The sequence below is a fragment of the Leptidea sinapis genome, chromosome 32 (assembly GCF_905404315.1).
Source record: "Leptidea sinapis chromosome 32, ilLepSina1.1, whole genome shotgun sequence".
NCBI lineage: Eukaryota > Metazoa > Arthropoda > Insecta > Lepidoptera > Pieridae > Leptidea > Leptidea sinapis.
The window spans coordinates 11,580,411-11,594,982 of record NC_066296.1 but is presented as its reverse complement, the minus strand read 5'-3'; the positions used below and the strand labels follow the sequence as shown (position 1 = coordinate 11,594,982).

The 14,572-nt window shown below is 37.8% G+C and overlaps 1 protein-coding gene across 1 annotated transcript in view; it reads left to right on the top strand.

The window, feature by feature from the left end:
- LOC126974277 (gastrula zinc finger protein XlCGF57.1-like) overlaps nucleotides 1-14,572 on the top strand; it is a 248,705-nt gene that overhangs the window by 40,046 nt on the left and 194,087 nt on the right. The window lies entirely within an intron of this gene.

The following is a 14,572-nucleotide window of genomic DNA, read 5'->3' as shown; positions in this document are numbered from 1 at the left end:
ATGTCTTGTACTTCGACTTTCGAAAGGCGTTTGATAGGATCAATAACGACATACTACTCTCAAAGCTTGCGGCCATCGGCTTCGTCTCTGGACTTCTTCGATTGCTCGTTGACTACCTCCGTAATCGTAGGCAATATGTAAGGATCAGCGTATAGGAGTCCCAGCCCTATCACACGCTTTCCGGAGTTAGTCAGGGCTCGATTTTTGGCCCACTCTTATTCTTATTGATGATAAATGATCTTCCAGCAGTCATCGAATACGCTAAGTGCTTGCTATACGCTGATGACTTAAAACGTTTTGCAGTTATAAGGTCAGAGGCTGATTGCGTGGCTTTGCAAGGCGACATAGATGCTGTTCTCTGATGGAGTATCAATAATAAAATGGACCTCAACCTTGGGAAATGCTATTTGATGACTTAGCGGAATGTTGTACCCCATCAAGTAAGACTATAAAATCGATGGCCAAATAGTCACTAGGTCAGGTTAGGGAAACATCAAAGACTTGGAGGTCATATTTGATCATAAGTTGAACTTTCATCATGTTATTGCTCTGGCAAGAGAATCACATAGGCGCCTCGGCTTCATTTTTAGAAATGCAAGGGATTTTCGCCACGCAAATGTCATCCGGCTGATCTACAATGCACTAGTTAAATCAAAATTTGAATCTAGCGCCAGCATCTGGAACTCTGGGGGCCTACTCCTAAAATCGATATTCGATATATCGTGGCATTAGTCGTGTCGAATCCTACTCTTAGTTACATCGTATTCAATGTCGAAACGACGACGTCGATTGAACGAACGAAACATTTTCCGATATTATCGGTACTAACCTTACTCTTAGTTTAAAATGTCAGAGACGAATATTCGAATTCGACAAACAATTAAACGTCACTTCTACGATAATCTCAACGACACCTTCTAGGCTGTCGTTTCTATTATCGTTTCAAGTTGTATAGATAGATTTGCCATACAATATACACACTTAATAAATAAAATTAAAATAATTATATGTGATTTACTATTCAACAGGATTTTTTACTGCCAAGTAATTTAAGTCATTTTGTTGATCGTTTCTACTAGAAAGTAATGCAAATGGCCGCCTGAGAAATAGGAAGTCGACGAGAAGGGTTGAGTTACTTTTTTTTACATTTAATTATCTGCAAGGTTTGTATTATTTATTCAATAATAAGTGGTCATATTAAATTCATTACATAATTTTTCAATATATACATTTTGTGTGAATGATACCAAATTGGTGGTGCACAGTCTGGCATGGTCCTTAGCGCCTAAACTATGTTTTGACTTTTTACACTTAACAGCGACATAGCACAGATAATATTTAGTTTTTCAAGGTTTGCGCATAATTCATTCTCTCTAACATCGTAAAAAAATATAAATTTTAGTCTATGGTTACGATGTTGTTACGATAAACGATGTGGAATTCGAACATTTGTTAGAGTAGAGTATGTGCGATATATTCGGAGTATTATCGTATCGTTCCGAATGTATCGTTGTCGATTTTGCGAGTAGAACTCTTGGCATGAGGACGCCTATACGATTCTCCTTGAAAAAGTTTAAAACGTATTTCTGAGGTACCTTTATAAATGGCTATAGGGGTTATTATCCTTACCTATATCCAACCAAATTTCTTCTGGGTTCTCTGAACTATAATTCTTTGGAAGTTCAGCGGGAATACCGACAACTCACTACTGCCTGTAAAGTTATTCATGGTAAGATTGATGCTCCCGAGTTAAGTGATTTTTGTTCCGAACAAATACCTCCGTAACCATAGGCATGAACTGTTTTCGGTTCGGCAGAGGCGCACAGTAGCGCATGCAGAGTCACTTATAACCCCGCACCCTCACCGCGCTCAGCGTTCTTCTGAACGCAAACCATGAGTGTGACTTGATTGCGGATGAATGGACGGGAATAATGTCAGAATGCGTGAACTACTATGAGCGAGATGAATGTCTGAATTAATAATGAATAATCTGTAATTATTGTAATTTGTGTACACCATTTTAATCAAAGTAAAATAAATAAGTTAAAATAAATAGGATTGAATTCCACGAGGGCAGAAGTGCTTAGTAAATAACTATATTTACGTAAAATCGACGATGCAAGGAGCTCTTCACATTCACAAAATATTTTTTTTTATGGAATAGGTATTTGGTATTGGTAAAGGGCTCCTGTTTCCGCAATTAGACCGCTTAATTGGGTCCATTTTGCGTGCAGTGTTGGCCAGTCATTCCAACCAGCCCAGCTCCTTCCAGAAGTTCAGAACACTCCTGGGTGTTCGCAGAATTCCTGGAGCGACCTTTATGGAATAGGAGGACAAACGAGTGTACATGTCACCTGGTGTTAAGTGATCACCGCCGCCCACATTCTCTTGCAACAACAGAGGAATCACAAGAGCGTTGCCGGCCTTTAAGGAAGGTGTACGCGCTTTTTTTGAAGGTACCCGTATCGTCCCGGAAACACCGCACAAGGAAGCTCATTCCACAGCTTTGTAGTAGGTGGAAGAAAGCTCCGAGAAAACCGCACTATGGAGGACCGCTACACATCCAGATGGTGGGGATGATATCCTAACTTGTGGCGTGTCGTGCGAAGGTGGAATTCGGCGGCGGGAATCAGGTTGAATGGCTCTTCGGAACACTCCCCGTGATAAATGCGGAAGAAGACACACAATGAAGCGACGTCTCTACGCAACGCCAAGTGATCTAGCCGTTCACGAGCACTGGGTCCCCGACAATTCGAGCTGCTCTGCGTTGCACGCGGTCAAATGGATCGAGCTGATACTGGGGTGCGCCAGACCAGAGATAACAGCAATACTCCATGTGTGGCCGGACCTGCGCTTTGTAGAGCGCTAGAATGTGGGCCGGCTTGAAGTATTGCCGTGCTCTATTGATGACGCTCAGCTTCTTCGAAGCCAATTTGGCTTTGCCCTCCAGATGGCCACGGAATTGGCAATCGCTCGAGATTTCGAAACCCAGTATTCCGATACTAGGGGAGGCTTTTAGGGAAGTGTTGTCGAAGAGCGGTGATACGGCAAATGGGGATTTTTTAGTGGTAAACGCGCAAACTTGAGTCTTCTGGGGGTTGAATTGGACAAGGTTCAATTTACCCCATGCCGCGACCTTCTCGAGAGAGGACTCGATAGAAGACACATGTTTCTCCCGGCACTGGTCGACGTTATCCCGAGAGAGACTTGCATGGCCCGTGTATACGGCATCACCAGTGCTGTCGTCTGCATAGCAATGTATGTTGGAGGTGTCCAACATATCATTGATATGCAGGAGAAACAGCGTGGGAGATAGCACACAGCGTTCACGGGCTTGGGATTCGAGCAAAAACCGTCGACAACGACTTGTATGCTACGGCCAGTGAGGAAGCTGGAGGTCCACTTGCATAAGCTCTCGGGAAACCCAAATGATGGAAGTTTTGAGAGGAGCGCCTTGTGCCATACACGATCAAAGGCCTTCGCTATATTCTGGCTAACTGCCAGGCCTTCCCCCTTGCTTTCAATAGCCACCGCCCATCTATGTTGATCAACTGGTGACCCTCTAGGTATACTAAAAGCTGGCGGCTAATTATGCTCTCCATGATTTTGGAGAGCAGGGAGGTAATAGCAATAGGCCTGTAGTTTGCCGGATCCGAACTGTCTCCTTTTTTTTGGATCGGATGGACAAGGGCTGACTTCCATGAGTCAGGGACTACGCCTTTGGAATAAGAGTGCCGGAATAAACGCGTTAGCACCGGCGTCAACTCAGGGGCACACGTTCTAAGCACGATTGGAGAAATGCCATCCGGCCCGCTCGACTTCCTGACGTCCAACGAAAACAGAGCTCGCCTAACAGTTTTCTGTCTGAACTGTACTTCAGGCATAGAGCTCTGACACCGCGGGATGGTCGTCGGTATTTTTCCGTTGTCGTCAAGAGTCGAGTTGGAGGCGAAAAGAGCGCACAGTAGATCGGCTTTCTCTTTTGCCATATGGGCCAGGGTGTCATTCCTCATGTACAACGGCGTCATGGACGGCTGGTTGAAGTTACCAAGAGCAGCTTTCGACAACGACAAGAACTTGCGTGTTCCGGTCGGGTAACTGGAAAGCTGCTCGCCGATTTTGATGACGTGCTTTAACTTCGCACGGGCGATTTGCCGCTTAAAAAATCTGGAGGCACGGTTATATTTCCTCTTAAGAACTTTGCAGTTCGGATCCTTTGTGCCCAGCGCCGCAACCCAAGTTCGATACGCCTGTTTTTTGCAATCAGATGCTCCTTTAACTGACGCATCGAACCAGGGCTGTGATCTGCCACCGATCGGTACTACAGAGCTTGGTATAAAAATATCCATGCCCTGCAGTATCACATCGGCTACTGCAACGGCGCAGGCACTAGGATCATCCGAAGGGAAACAAACCTTGCCCCAAAGGTAGGATTCAAAAAAGGAACGCATCCTATCCCAATCTGCTGACTTGTAGTGCCAAACGCGGCGGGTCGCTGGTGGTCTGCGACGTTGGCGTCGGATGGGCACTACACTCCTGACCAGGCAATGGTCAGACGTTCCGAGAGGGGCGTCGACAGAGACCTATGCGAAACATAGCGGCATTAAGCCGCTACTTCACGCCGGTATTCTGTGCGAGTGTGGTAAGTAACCCGGAAATATCTAATATCTAATATTATAAGTATCATGAAGTAAAACTACACTCAATTAACCGTCCGATTGTGTGCTTTAGACTAGAGATGTGAGTGATGTGATGACTAGAGATGAAACGGACAGTGGTTTGGCAGAGTACCGGATATTTGGCAAGGTACGAGGTGGGAAAGTCAATAATACTATCTATACTAATATTATAAATCTGCAGTGTTTGTTTGTTTGAACGCGCTAATCTCTGGTACTACTGGTCCGATTTGAATGATTCTTTCAGTGTTGGGTATTCCATTTATCGAGGAAGGCTATAGGCTATGTTTTTTTTTTAAAAATTTGGGAACCGTAATAAAATTGCTATTTTGTAACACAAGGTGTAAAATTGAAAACCTATTTTTGCGTGCGCTGCAAAAACTATTGACAATAGAACAAAATGATGTACAGGCAATGTTTTATTACTTATAATTTATTAATAATATAGGCAATATTTTATTACATATAAAACTATCGCGTGAATTATACTTTATATGGCAAAACAACGTTTGCCGGGTCAGCTAGTATTAACATAAAATCGGGAGCGCTGGATATCCGGCTATCGGATATTCGGACTTTTTTCGCGTTACACAACGCGATCAGCAACTTCTTCAACATCTGCTATGGGAATGAAAGAAGATGAAACTAGATCCAATTTTACACGTGAAGTTCATACATTCATTCAAGGATAGTAGTTATAGTGATCTTCGCGATCAAGAAAAACAAAATTCAATTGCTAAGGAGATTCACTTTTTCTTAAAGTCATCTTTAATCGATCGCAATCGCTACCCATACATTTGATGGTCAGTTAATTTGAGTCAGTATAATCATCAGTTGTAAAGGGTTGCTAGAATCTATCTGTCAGCAACTGGCATTAGCGTTTACAGCGAAAGGCTATTTTCAGAAGCTGGTCTGGTATACGAAACTAAGCGGAGTCTCCTCTTACCAACAAATGCGGAATTTGGTATTCATTCACCACAATTTGCCACATTACTAAAATAATTAATAAATAAACATTTTGGACGTGCAACTATAAAAATAAACGTTGTCCATAACTTATTGTAAAATAATGAGAATTTTTCGAAGTACGAATAACTGAATTAGGTAGTATCTGGTATTCGGCCGGATATAGCAAACATCTCTACTTTAGACTTATGGTTCATGTATGCTGGAATCAGCTAAAATAGCTCATTGAAATACTTTCCGTCTCCAAGTGAAATAACTACGCAACACCAATGTGTTGCGTAGCCATTTCCATCCCAAGGATGGAGTCACTCACAGAGTATGCCTGTATCTACGACAATTAGAGCAGATCTGCGTTGCAATGGTAGACGTACTAATAACTCGACCAGACCAGATTAATGTGCTCTAAGGGACTCTTATATTTCAGCAATTGATTGATTTATGTGGGCCATTTAAAGGAGAGGAGAAATAAATAATGCTTTTATTGTATTATTATTTACTCTAGACCAGCCAGGTCTTTCAGTGTGCTAATTAGCTGTATCTGCTGTGTAGCTATTTCTGCTGCGTTAGTTTCACGCCAATTAATATTCAAAATTACCAAAGGGGATGTATATACAACGTAAGAAGAGGCGGGACTGCCTAAGCAAAGATTGAAATTTAGTTTAGTATGGAACGTGCAGTCATATGACATAAGTTTGAAATAATGGCGATTGCCGACGAAGTCTAATCCGTTTTAGTTTGAAAGCGATCAGTTGCTTAATACGTAATGGATTTCTGCTCTTCTCCGTTTTTGACAAGATTATAGCCGTCATCTGTCAAGCTATCAATGACTGTACGTTTCGTACAATCGAGTGTATCACTTTATTCTTACGGCCTTACAAATAAAATTGGCATAAAGTTATAACTAAGCATATACCAAGAATATGTAAAATGTTTACAAATTGACATTTTGCTTACGAATTTCCCGCGTTTATTTGCAAGGCAGCTTGTCATTACGAAAACTTCAGAATTATCATTGTATTATCATCAATCATTGTATATTGTTTATCATCAGTTATAACTTCATACCAAGTTTATTTGTAAGGCCGTTAGAGTTTCGCTAGGTTGAAAATTATTGTAAGTATCAATTTTTAACACCAAATAAAAAAAACATTGAAATAGTCCAATGTTCTATATTGTTTAAATCTAGAATGTTCTAGCAATCATGTGAACATAATTTCAATCTGAAATCTAAAATAGCATCACAGATGATTTATTCAAATTTTGAGCAGTTAGACATCGGAATGGCGTTACCTCAGATAAAGGATTGGTCTCCTCTGCGCTATAACTAGATACCGCACTACCTAAGAACAATAGCTTCTTTATTGCGGCAACTATTTGATGCTTGTGTGTGTGGCATCTTGACACTCAATGGCATATTTCAAATTTACAAAATTTACATAGGCTTCGTGTTATTTTACATTGAAATTGATAAAATACAAAATAATTACTGATGATAATAATATGTGACCCCAGTGTCTTTCTTATTCCTTGTAGTATTCTTTTTACAAAGTTTTACTACGCAATTTAGTTTCATTTATTAGCAAAGTTTAACAGAACATGTGGCTCGTCAACGTCACCCACTGTTCGAGACACACTTGGGCGTAGTAAAAGATGCTGCAGTTTGCGACTACGCCTTCGGTATCTGGATGGATCGCAGCGGAGACTAATCCTTAATCTAAGGGCGTTACGATTGAAAAGTACCATCCTCTCTACAGGACGCTCCACGTCTGTTGCTATTGCTATATAAGAAGGGCTTTACTCTAAAATAATGTAGGATATCATGTTCGCAGATTCAATAAAACGTTAGCATTGCTGAAGTATCCGATACTGATTGTATTTCTCTGATAAATGTGTAGTAGGGCTGTGTCTTACAAATTATGCTACAAAATAATTTAATATAAACTAAATAGATAACTGAAATGTTTTGTACAAATAAACATTTAATTATTTAAACTATAAGTATAAAATGCAGTTTTAATAATACATCTACCTATATTTATATTATACATTATATCTCAAGTTAACTATTTTTAAATCGATCAAAGAAATAAAAGGTTTAATTTATTAACAATTTGTTATCTTTTTAAAGTGATAACCCTCACTTCTAGGATTAATTACACAAATAAAATTTGAAATCAATTTTTTATGAACGATGCGGGACGCGAACCTTCGACCTCTCGCGTTCCGTGCGAGCGCACTTCCAACTGTTCGAGTAGGTTGTTAGATATCGTTGATAAAATCTTGTATGCTTTGTTCAACTCTCAGGTTCTGCCTTCATCTATATTCTACAGGATCTGCATATTAGAAAAATTACTTGACGTAAATATTAGCGTTCAGCAGTTTATCAACTGTAAAGTAGATCCTGTAGATAGAGTGTGGCCCTGCGATACGAACAAGACATACCAAGATTTACGATGCTTGCGTCACTCGAACGGTTGGCTCAGTTGGCAAGAGCGCTCGGATGGAACCAGAGAGGTACCGGGTTCGAGTCCCGCATCGTCCGTAAATTTTGGTTACAAATTTAGTTCGTATAATTAATTACAGAAGTTAGGGATATCTCTTTAAAAATTAAGAAATTATTTACACTTAAAGATTTCTTACTAAACCCTTCTGCAAACAGTGTTCAAAGGTGGGTTATCAATGAAATCTATCGCGCCACTATTTTTATGTGCTTCTTTGTTCGTGACAGCAGTCGGCACTGCTTGTTTCATTAGAATTGAGAATGGAAGTAATGATAATTCTACAAGTTATAACCATATGAGAATTTATATTTACGTACCTACTGTTGACAACCCTAGCTGAAAGGCGCCACACAGTCGCATCTTGGTGACTGGGTGTCTGCCAAGAATTGATTGAAATGTTCGCTTCAACGCAAAACTTTTGTGGACTGCGTGTTTTAAATCAAATACAATACTTTATACAAGAAAGTATAATCAAGGCTTCCGTGATCTGTGACCAGAAATAAAACTATTTCTTGAACATTGCCGTCTCCCGACCGTTACCTATATTTATACTGAGTAAATCCCTACTTAATATTATATATGTGAATATAATTTTGTTTGTTACGCTTTCACGCTTAATCTACCGAACCGATTTTGATAAAATTTAGCACAGAGATAGACTAGAGCTTGAAAAAGGACATAGGCTACTTTTTATTGCGCAAAAAAAAATGGAGGGGTTGAAACGGGATGATATATTTTATGGAAATTCGTCATTATCGAAGATAAATCGATTAAACTTTGTATTTTAATAAGAAATAATTTATAAACATTTGTTCGAGCATTTTTGAAACTTTGACCTACATGGGGATGAAATAGGAGATTAAAGTTCACAGGGAAATACTATTAAAGAGACTGTCCACAATGACAGAGGAATATGCGCTGTAACATAGAAAAGCGGAAAGAGCAGTTTGTATGCCTGTTATTTGAAAGGTATCCTAAAAATAAAAAAATAAAAGCCCAAAGTAACTATTCAACGCGGACAAAGTCGCGGGTAACAGCTAGTATTGTATAAACTACCTGTACAATAGTAAATACATTATGAAACAATTGTAATTTACGCTGGATGTGACATAATATTAAAAGTGGCGAGTCGTATAATAAAGCTGTTGATAAGGGAGCCGAGAGTGTCATGATCAATGCACACGCGTTTCAAACGTTTTAAACACACATATGTGGGGAAAAAGTTTTATAAAATCAACCTCGCAGAAGAATACGGCTGCATACATTTATGGAAAATGGGCTTTTTTAGAAATAGCGCGCCGTACAGCCAACAAAAGTACCTCCATAATAAAGAAAATTATGTTTAACTCATTGTTAATGTAGGTATAGTATAGATGTATAAAATAAAATAAACGATGCCCTTATTAATAAGGAGTTATACAATCTTTAGTTCGAGTTTCGAGAACACAATATGTTTCAGTAATACTTACTTACGCTTTTTATGTGGGCGTAAAAAACTCTTCGTTAATTTAAAAAAAATATTATGTAATAAAATATAAGTATCTAATATATAAAATTCTGGTGTCGCGGTGTTTGTAGTTAAATTCCTCCGAAACGGCTTGACTGATTCTCATGTAATTTTGTGTGCATATTGGGTAGGTCGGAGAATCGAACAACATCTATTTTTCATCCACCTAAATGTTAAGGGTAGTCCGACCCAAATTTTTTTATATTTTTGACATTTTTTTAAAATTTTATTTTGTTATGATTCAACATTAAAAAATTGATTCAACTTCAAATTTTGGCCCTCCTACGATCTACAACTATTTTTGTATCGCGATTTTTATATTATTCTGTTCATCCACAAACCCTATAGGGTTGCAAGGTGGCAATCGAATACAATAATTATTGTAGTACGATAAATTTGGTAGGTCTGAGAATCGGTTGTATCTACTTTTTATACCCCATTTTTTTTTATTACTTTATATGTCAATACAACGTTTGCTGGGTCAGCTAGTACTTCTATATAAATTGCTATGAGCTTAGCAATATAATCGGCATCAATAAACAATAAATACCGCAGTAGAAAACCGGTGCACCAAAATTCAAAAATACCTTTGAAACACTCTTGTTTTTGGAAGAAGAGGACAAACGATCCTACATGTCACTTGATGTTAAGTGATCACCACCGCCCACATTCTCTTGCAAAAGCGTACAAGCTCAAAGGTTTACGAGCTTTTTTGTAGGTACCCATGTCGTATGGTCTCGGAAACACCGCACAAGGAAGGTTATTCCATGGATTAGTTGAAGATAATCCCTGAAGAACCTCCCTCCCTCAGCCTTCCTCAACGAGCAGGTATGGTCTACCTAGGCTCTTTTATTAGGCGCATTTTAGCCCAGGTTTGCTTATTCCACCTACCAGCTTCACTTTATATTCAAGGTTGATTCAACTTATTACAATTCACATTTCACACACACATTCCTTGCTTACCACTCGGATCCGAGTAAAACGGTGCTATAGTAGCAGCGCCTTCTACTCGGATCCGAGCAAGCGTCCCGTTAATTTTGTAGTAGTCAGCAAATTGCCGGCGTTTAAGGGAAGTCAATGTTGCTTTGTGCCGCAACTCTGGCAATATATATAATAGTCGACTTACAAAAACAAGTATACATTTATCCATATTTTAAAACATTCGTATGTAACAAAAAATGTAATCAAAATTCGCCTTAAGAAGTATTCGCCTTAAGTAAGTTATTATTTTTATTTATTTTGTTGGCAGCGACTGTGTTAAGTCATATTTCATCGCATCATAGTTTGTGGTACAAAAGCTATAAATTAGCAGTTCTCACATAGTTTTGACGACAGTTTCGATAACCCATGTAATCCAGTGGTTAGTGACCCTGCCTACCGAGCTTAGAGGTCCCGGGTTCGTTAACATTAATATTTTTTTTTATGGAAAAGGAGGACAAACGAGCGTACGGATCAGCTGGTGTTAAGTGATCACCACCGCCCACTTTCTCTAGCAACACTAGAGGAATCACAGAAGCGTTGCCTGCCTTGAAGGACGCGCTTTTTTTAAAGGTACCCATGTCGTATCGTCCCGGAAACACCTCACAAGGAAGTTCATTCGACAGCTTTGTAGTACGTGGAAGAAAGCTCTTTGAAAACCGGACAGTGGAGGACCGCCACACATCACACGTGGGGATGATATCCTAAGTTGTGGAGTGTCGTGGGAAGGTGGAATTAGGCGGCAGGAATCAGGTGAAACAGCTCTTCGGAACACTCCCCGTGTGAGTGATGGCTTTACGCAACGCCAAGAATATGTATGAATATGGATGTTTCTTTCCAAATCATGGATATTTATCAGTATTTATGTATGTTTAAGTAAGTCATAATAAAGTTGTCTTGTACCCATAGTACAGGCTATGCCTAGTTTGGAGCAAAATAATTTGTGTAAAAGTGTGTTAATAAAAAATACTAAAAATAATACAATTGTTGAATCTTTTACCATCGAATGATTAACTTAGCACAGTACTAGATGGGTAGACAGCGGCGTTTTTGTCCGCACATCGAATAAGGCCCGGTTTCCACCAAACCGGAGAGGAGAGGAGATTAGCCGCGAAGCGGTCAGATTATTTCCACCAAAGAGGACAGGATAAAGTGTTGTTGAGAGGCTTAGCCACCTTACAAGAATCGTATCTTGATACACCCGTGGCTGATACTTTGGCATAACAGCCCACCAAACATTCATTGAGGTCAGGTAATGCTTATATTGTATATAATATTGTACTATAACTTTGATCACAAACCTGGTCAATCTAGGTCAATCTACGATCGCAGCTCATCAAATGATTAGCTGCGATCGTAAAATAATTCACGTTTGTAATTTTTTCGGTTCTAATTTTACCAACCTTTTCATTTCTATATTATTGGCTAAACCATAGATAATTTATACGTCTAGATAACTCTACTACTCTTGCTGCTAGACAACCGATAAAAACAAGTCAGGCTTATTAATTTTGTGTGCGTGACAAGCTAAGTCTTACACTCGCGATTTGTATATCACGTTGTGTTAGTATGCATGCATTGCTAAATATAGAGGTTAACAGTTAACTTCAATTTTTATTCACACCTATCACTGTCTATCTAGAGGTGTAAATGATCGAAGGGCTGAGCGATGACCGTGCATGTCTTATTAGCTCCAAATTCGTAATAAACTTGTAAAATAAATTTACATTGGAGGACATATAATTAGAAACACTTTATATGAATTCTAGAAGGATAAAAATACGTGCAAATTTCGTGAAAATTATGTAAATCCAATTATGCAAGAATAGAGCCACCCAATTAAAATACTCTTAATATATATAAAAAGCCAAAGAATATGTAACTTTTAATCACAAAAAGAGCTTAAACTTTTATAGATGTATTTTATATTACTAACCGCTTGGACTGCTTATTAGAAACAATGTACAAAAACATCTATGGTTAGTTACATTTTTGAAATTATAAAAAAATCTTCTTTCTTCGCTTCTTCAAATTGGAATTTTGTGTATAATAAGTTTTGTTAAAATTGGGCCTAAATAAAGGTTGTGCCCCTTTCACTAGATAAATAACTGTTAACCTGTATTTCGATCAAAAATGGACAGACGAAAATGGACTCAATAAAATGGTTAAATAAGTAGGAGTCTATATTTCTATTACCTCGGACAACCACAGAAATCGTAGGACGAACTTTATGTACACAAGAAATGAACGTAGTATTGTTTGTTCAAACAATAATAAATATGAGTGTGATAAAAATATCATTTCATTAATATTAGTTTGTTGTGATGTCTAGACGTGACCCCCGAAAGTTTGGCGATTTGATACACCTTCACCACATTTATGTCTCAAGATTAATATTAAAATAGAGAAAAAAATTAAGTAAGTTTTAGGTTCAATAATAAGACTTACGAATGTACATGTCATATTAAAATTCAAATATCTTTATTCAAAATAGGATATAAATAAATATAAATAGAAAGTCAAAAACTAACAATCATTCGAAAAGCACCACAGACTTGGGAATAACGGGCGCTGGAAACTCAGCGGGGTTCATATTTTTCATAAAAAAGGTTACTAAGTAATATTGTACAATAAAAAATTTATTGTTTAATAGCCTGAGGGTGGTCGCTCCATTCCCAATATGTGGTATCATTTTGTGTTATATTGTGGTAATATTAGGGAAAATTTCGGAAAAGTCGAAGATGTGGCAAAAATTAATTGCTTACATACAAATTTTAGACCAAAATAACTTTTGAATATAGGTAAATAATATGTAAAGCCACAAATTTGAAAGATTTCTTTCTAGTTTTGTGACTTAATAGATGGCGCTTTAGTTTGTAGGGATTGAAGAATATACAAAGGGACATGACCAGCAAGTATTGGTGTATCTACCACTGTCAGGACTCAGGGTCGTGGAGGCCTAGCCGAGAGAAAATATGAACAATTATTATTAATTTAATGTAATACAGTCCATTTTGTCATCCGTTGCTTGCTGCCAAAAGAGTAATTAAAAAAATACCGACTTCAAACAAATCTTAAATAAAATTTGAAAAAAATTGGGCACAGATTTTTTTCTAAAACAATTCAATGTTTTTACTAACAATTTGAGATATTTCAGCTTTTAAGAGACCAAACGGCTAAAAACTCATTGCCACTGTTTTAAAAGCAACCAACATTATTTTTCAATTATTTATATACCTACCTAATACTCGTGTCTCACCATCGCACGCCTAATAATCACTCGTTTATACACATTTTGGGTATCTCTTATATGATTGCATTTATCGTTAGGAAATTCTACGTTATTTTCAAAATAAAATACACCTATACATCCTGTGCTACTTGCTTTGTAAAAATATAATAAATATATGTCGCTCGTATAAAAATTTATATCGTGAGGACCTATTGAAAAAAAAAAACCTCGACCTTACAAATTAATTATGACACAAATATTTGTCAAGTTGCATTAAAAGATTTTTATTGTTCTCGATTATTATTAAAAACAACCTCATTTTATATAATATACTAAACTAAATTGGAGATTTTCAATAAATATTACTGAGCAATTTGAAACAATTTTTAAACCTTTTAAAGCCATTAAATTTAACGGTTAAAAATTGTTTCAATTGATTTTCTGACGGAAGTATGGCGTTACGTAACAGAAGTTATAACTTCAAAATTATAGAAATCATCGGCATCAGCAAACTATCGACTACAATCAAAATCGGTGGTAAAACCCACGATGTCAAAAAAATTTACTTAATATTCTTAATGTTATGAGTGTACCTAATATCTTAAAATATAAACGATTTTGTTTGTTTGAATTTGGAATGTCATAAATACAAGTCACGTTTCAAGCTTAAACGGCATTACATTCAGCATATTCGTAGAAATATGTCTACAAT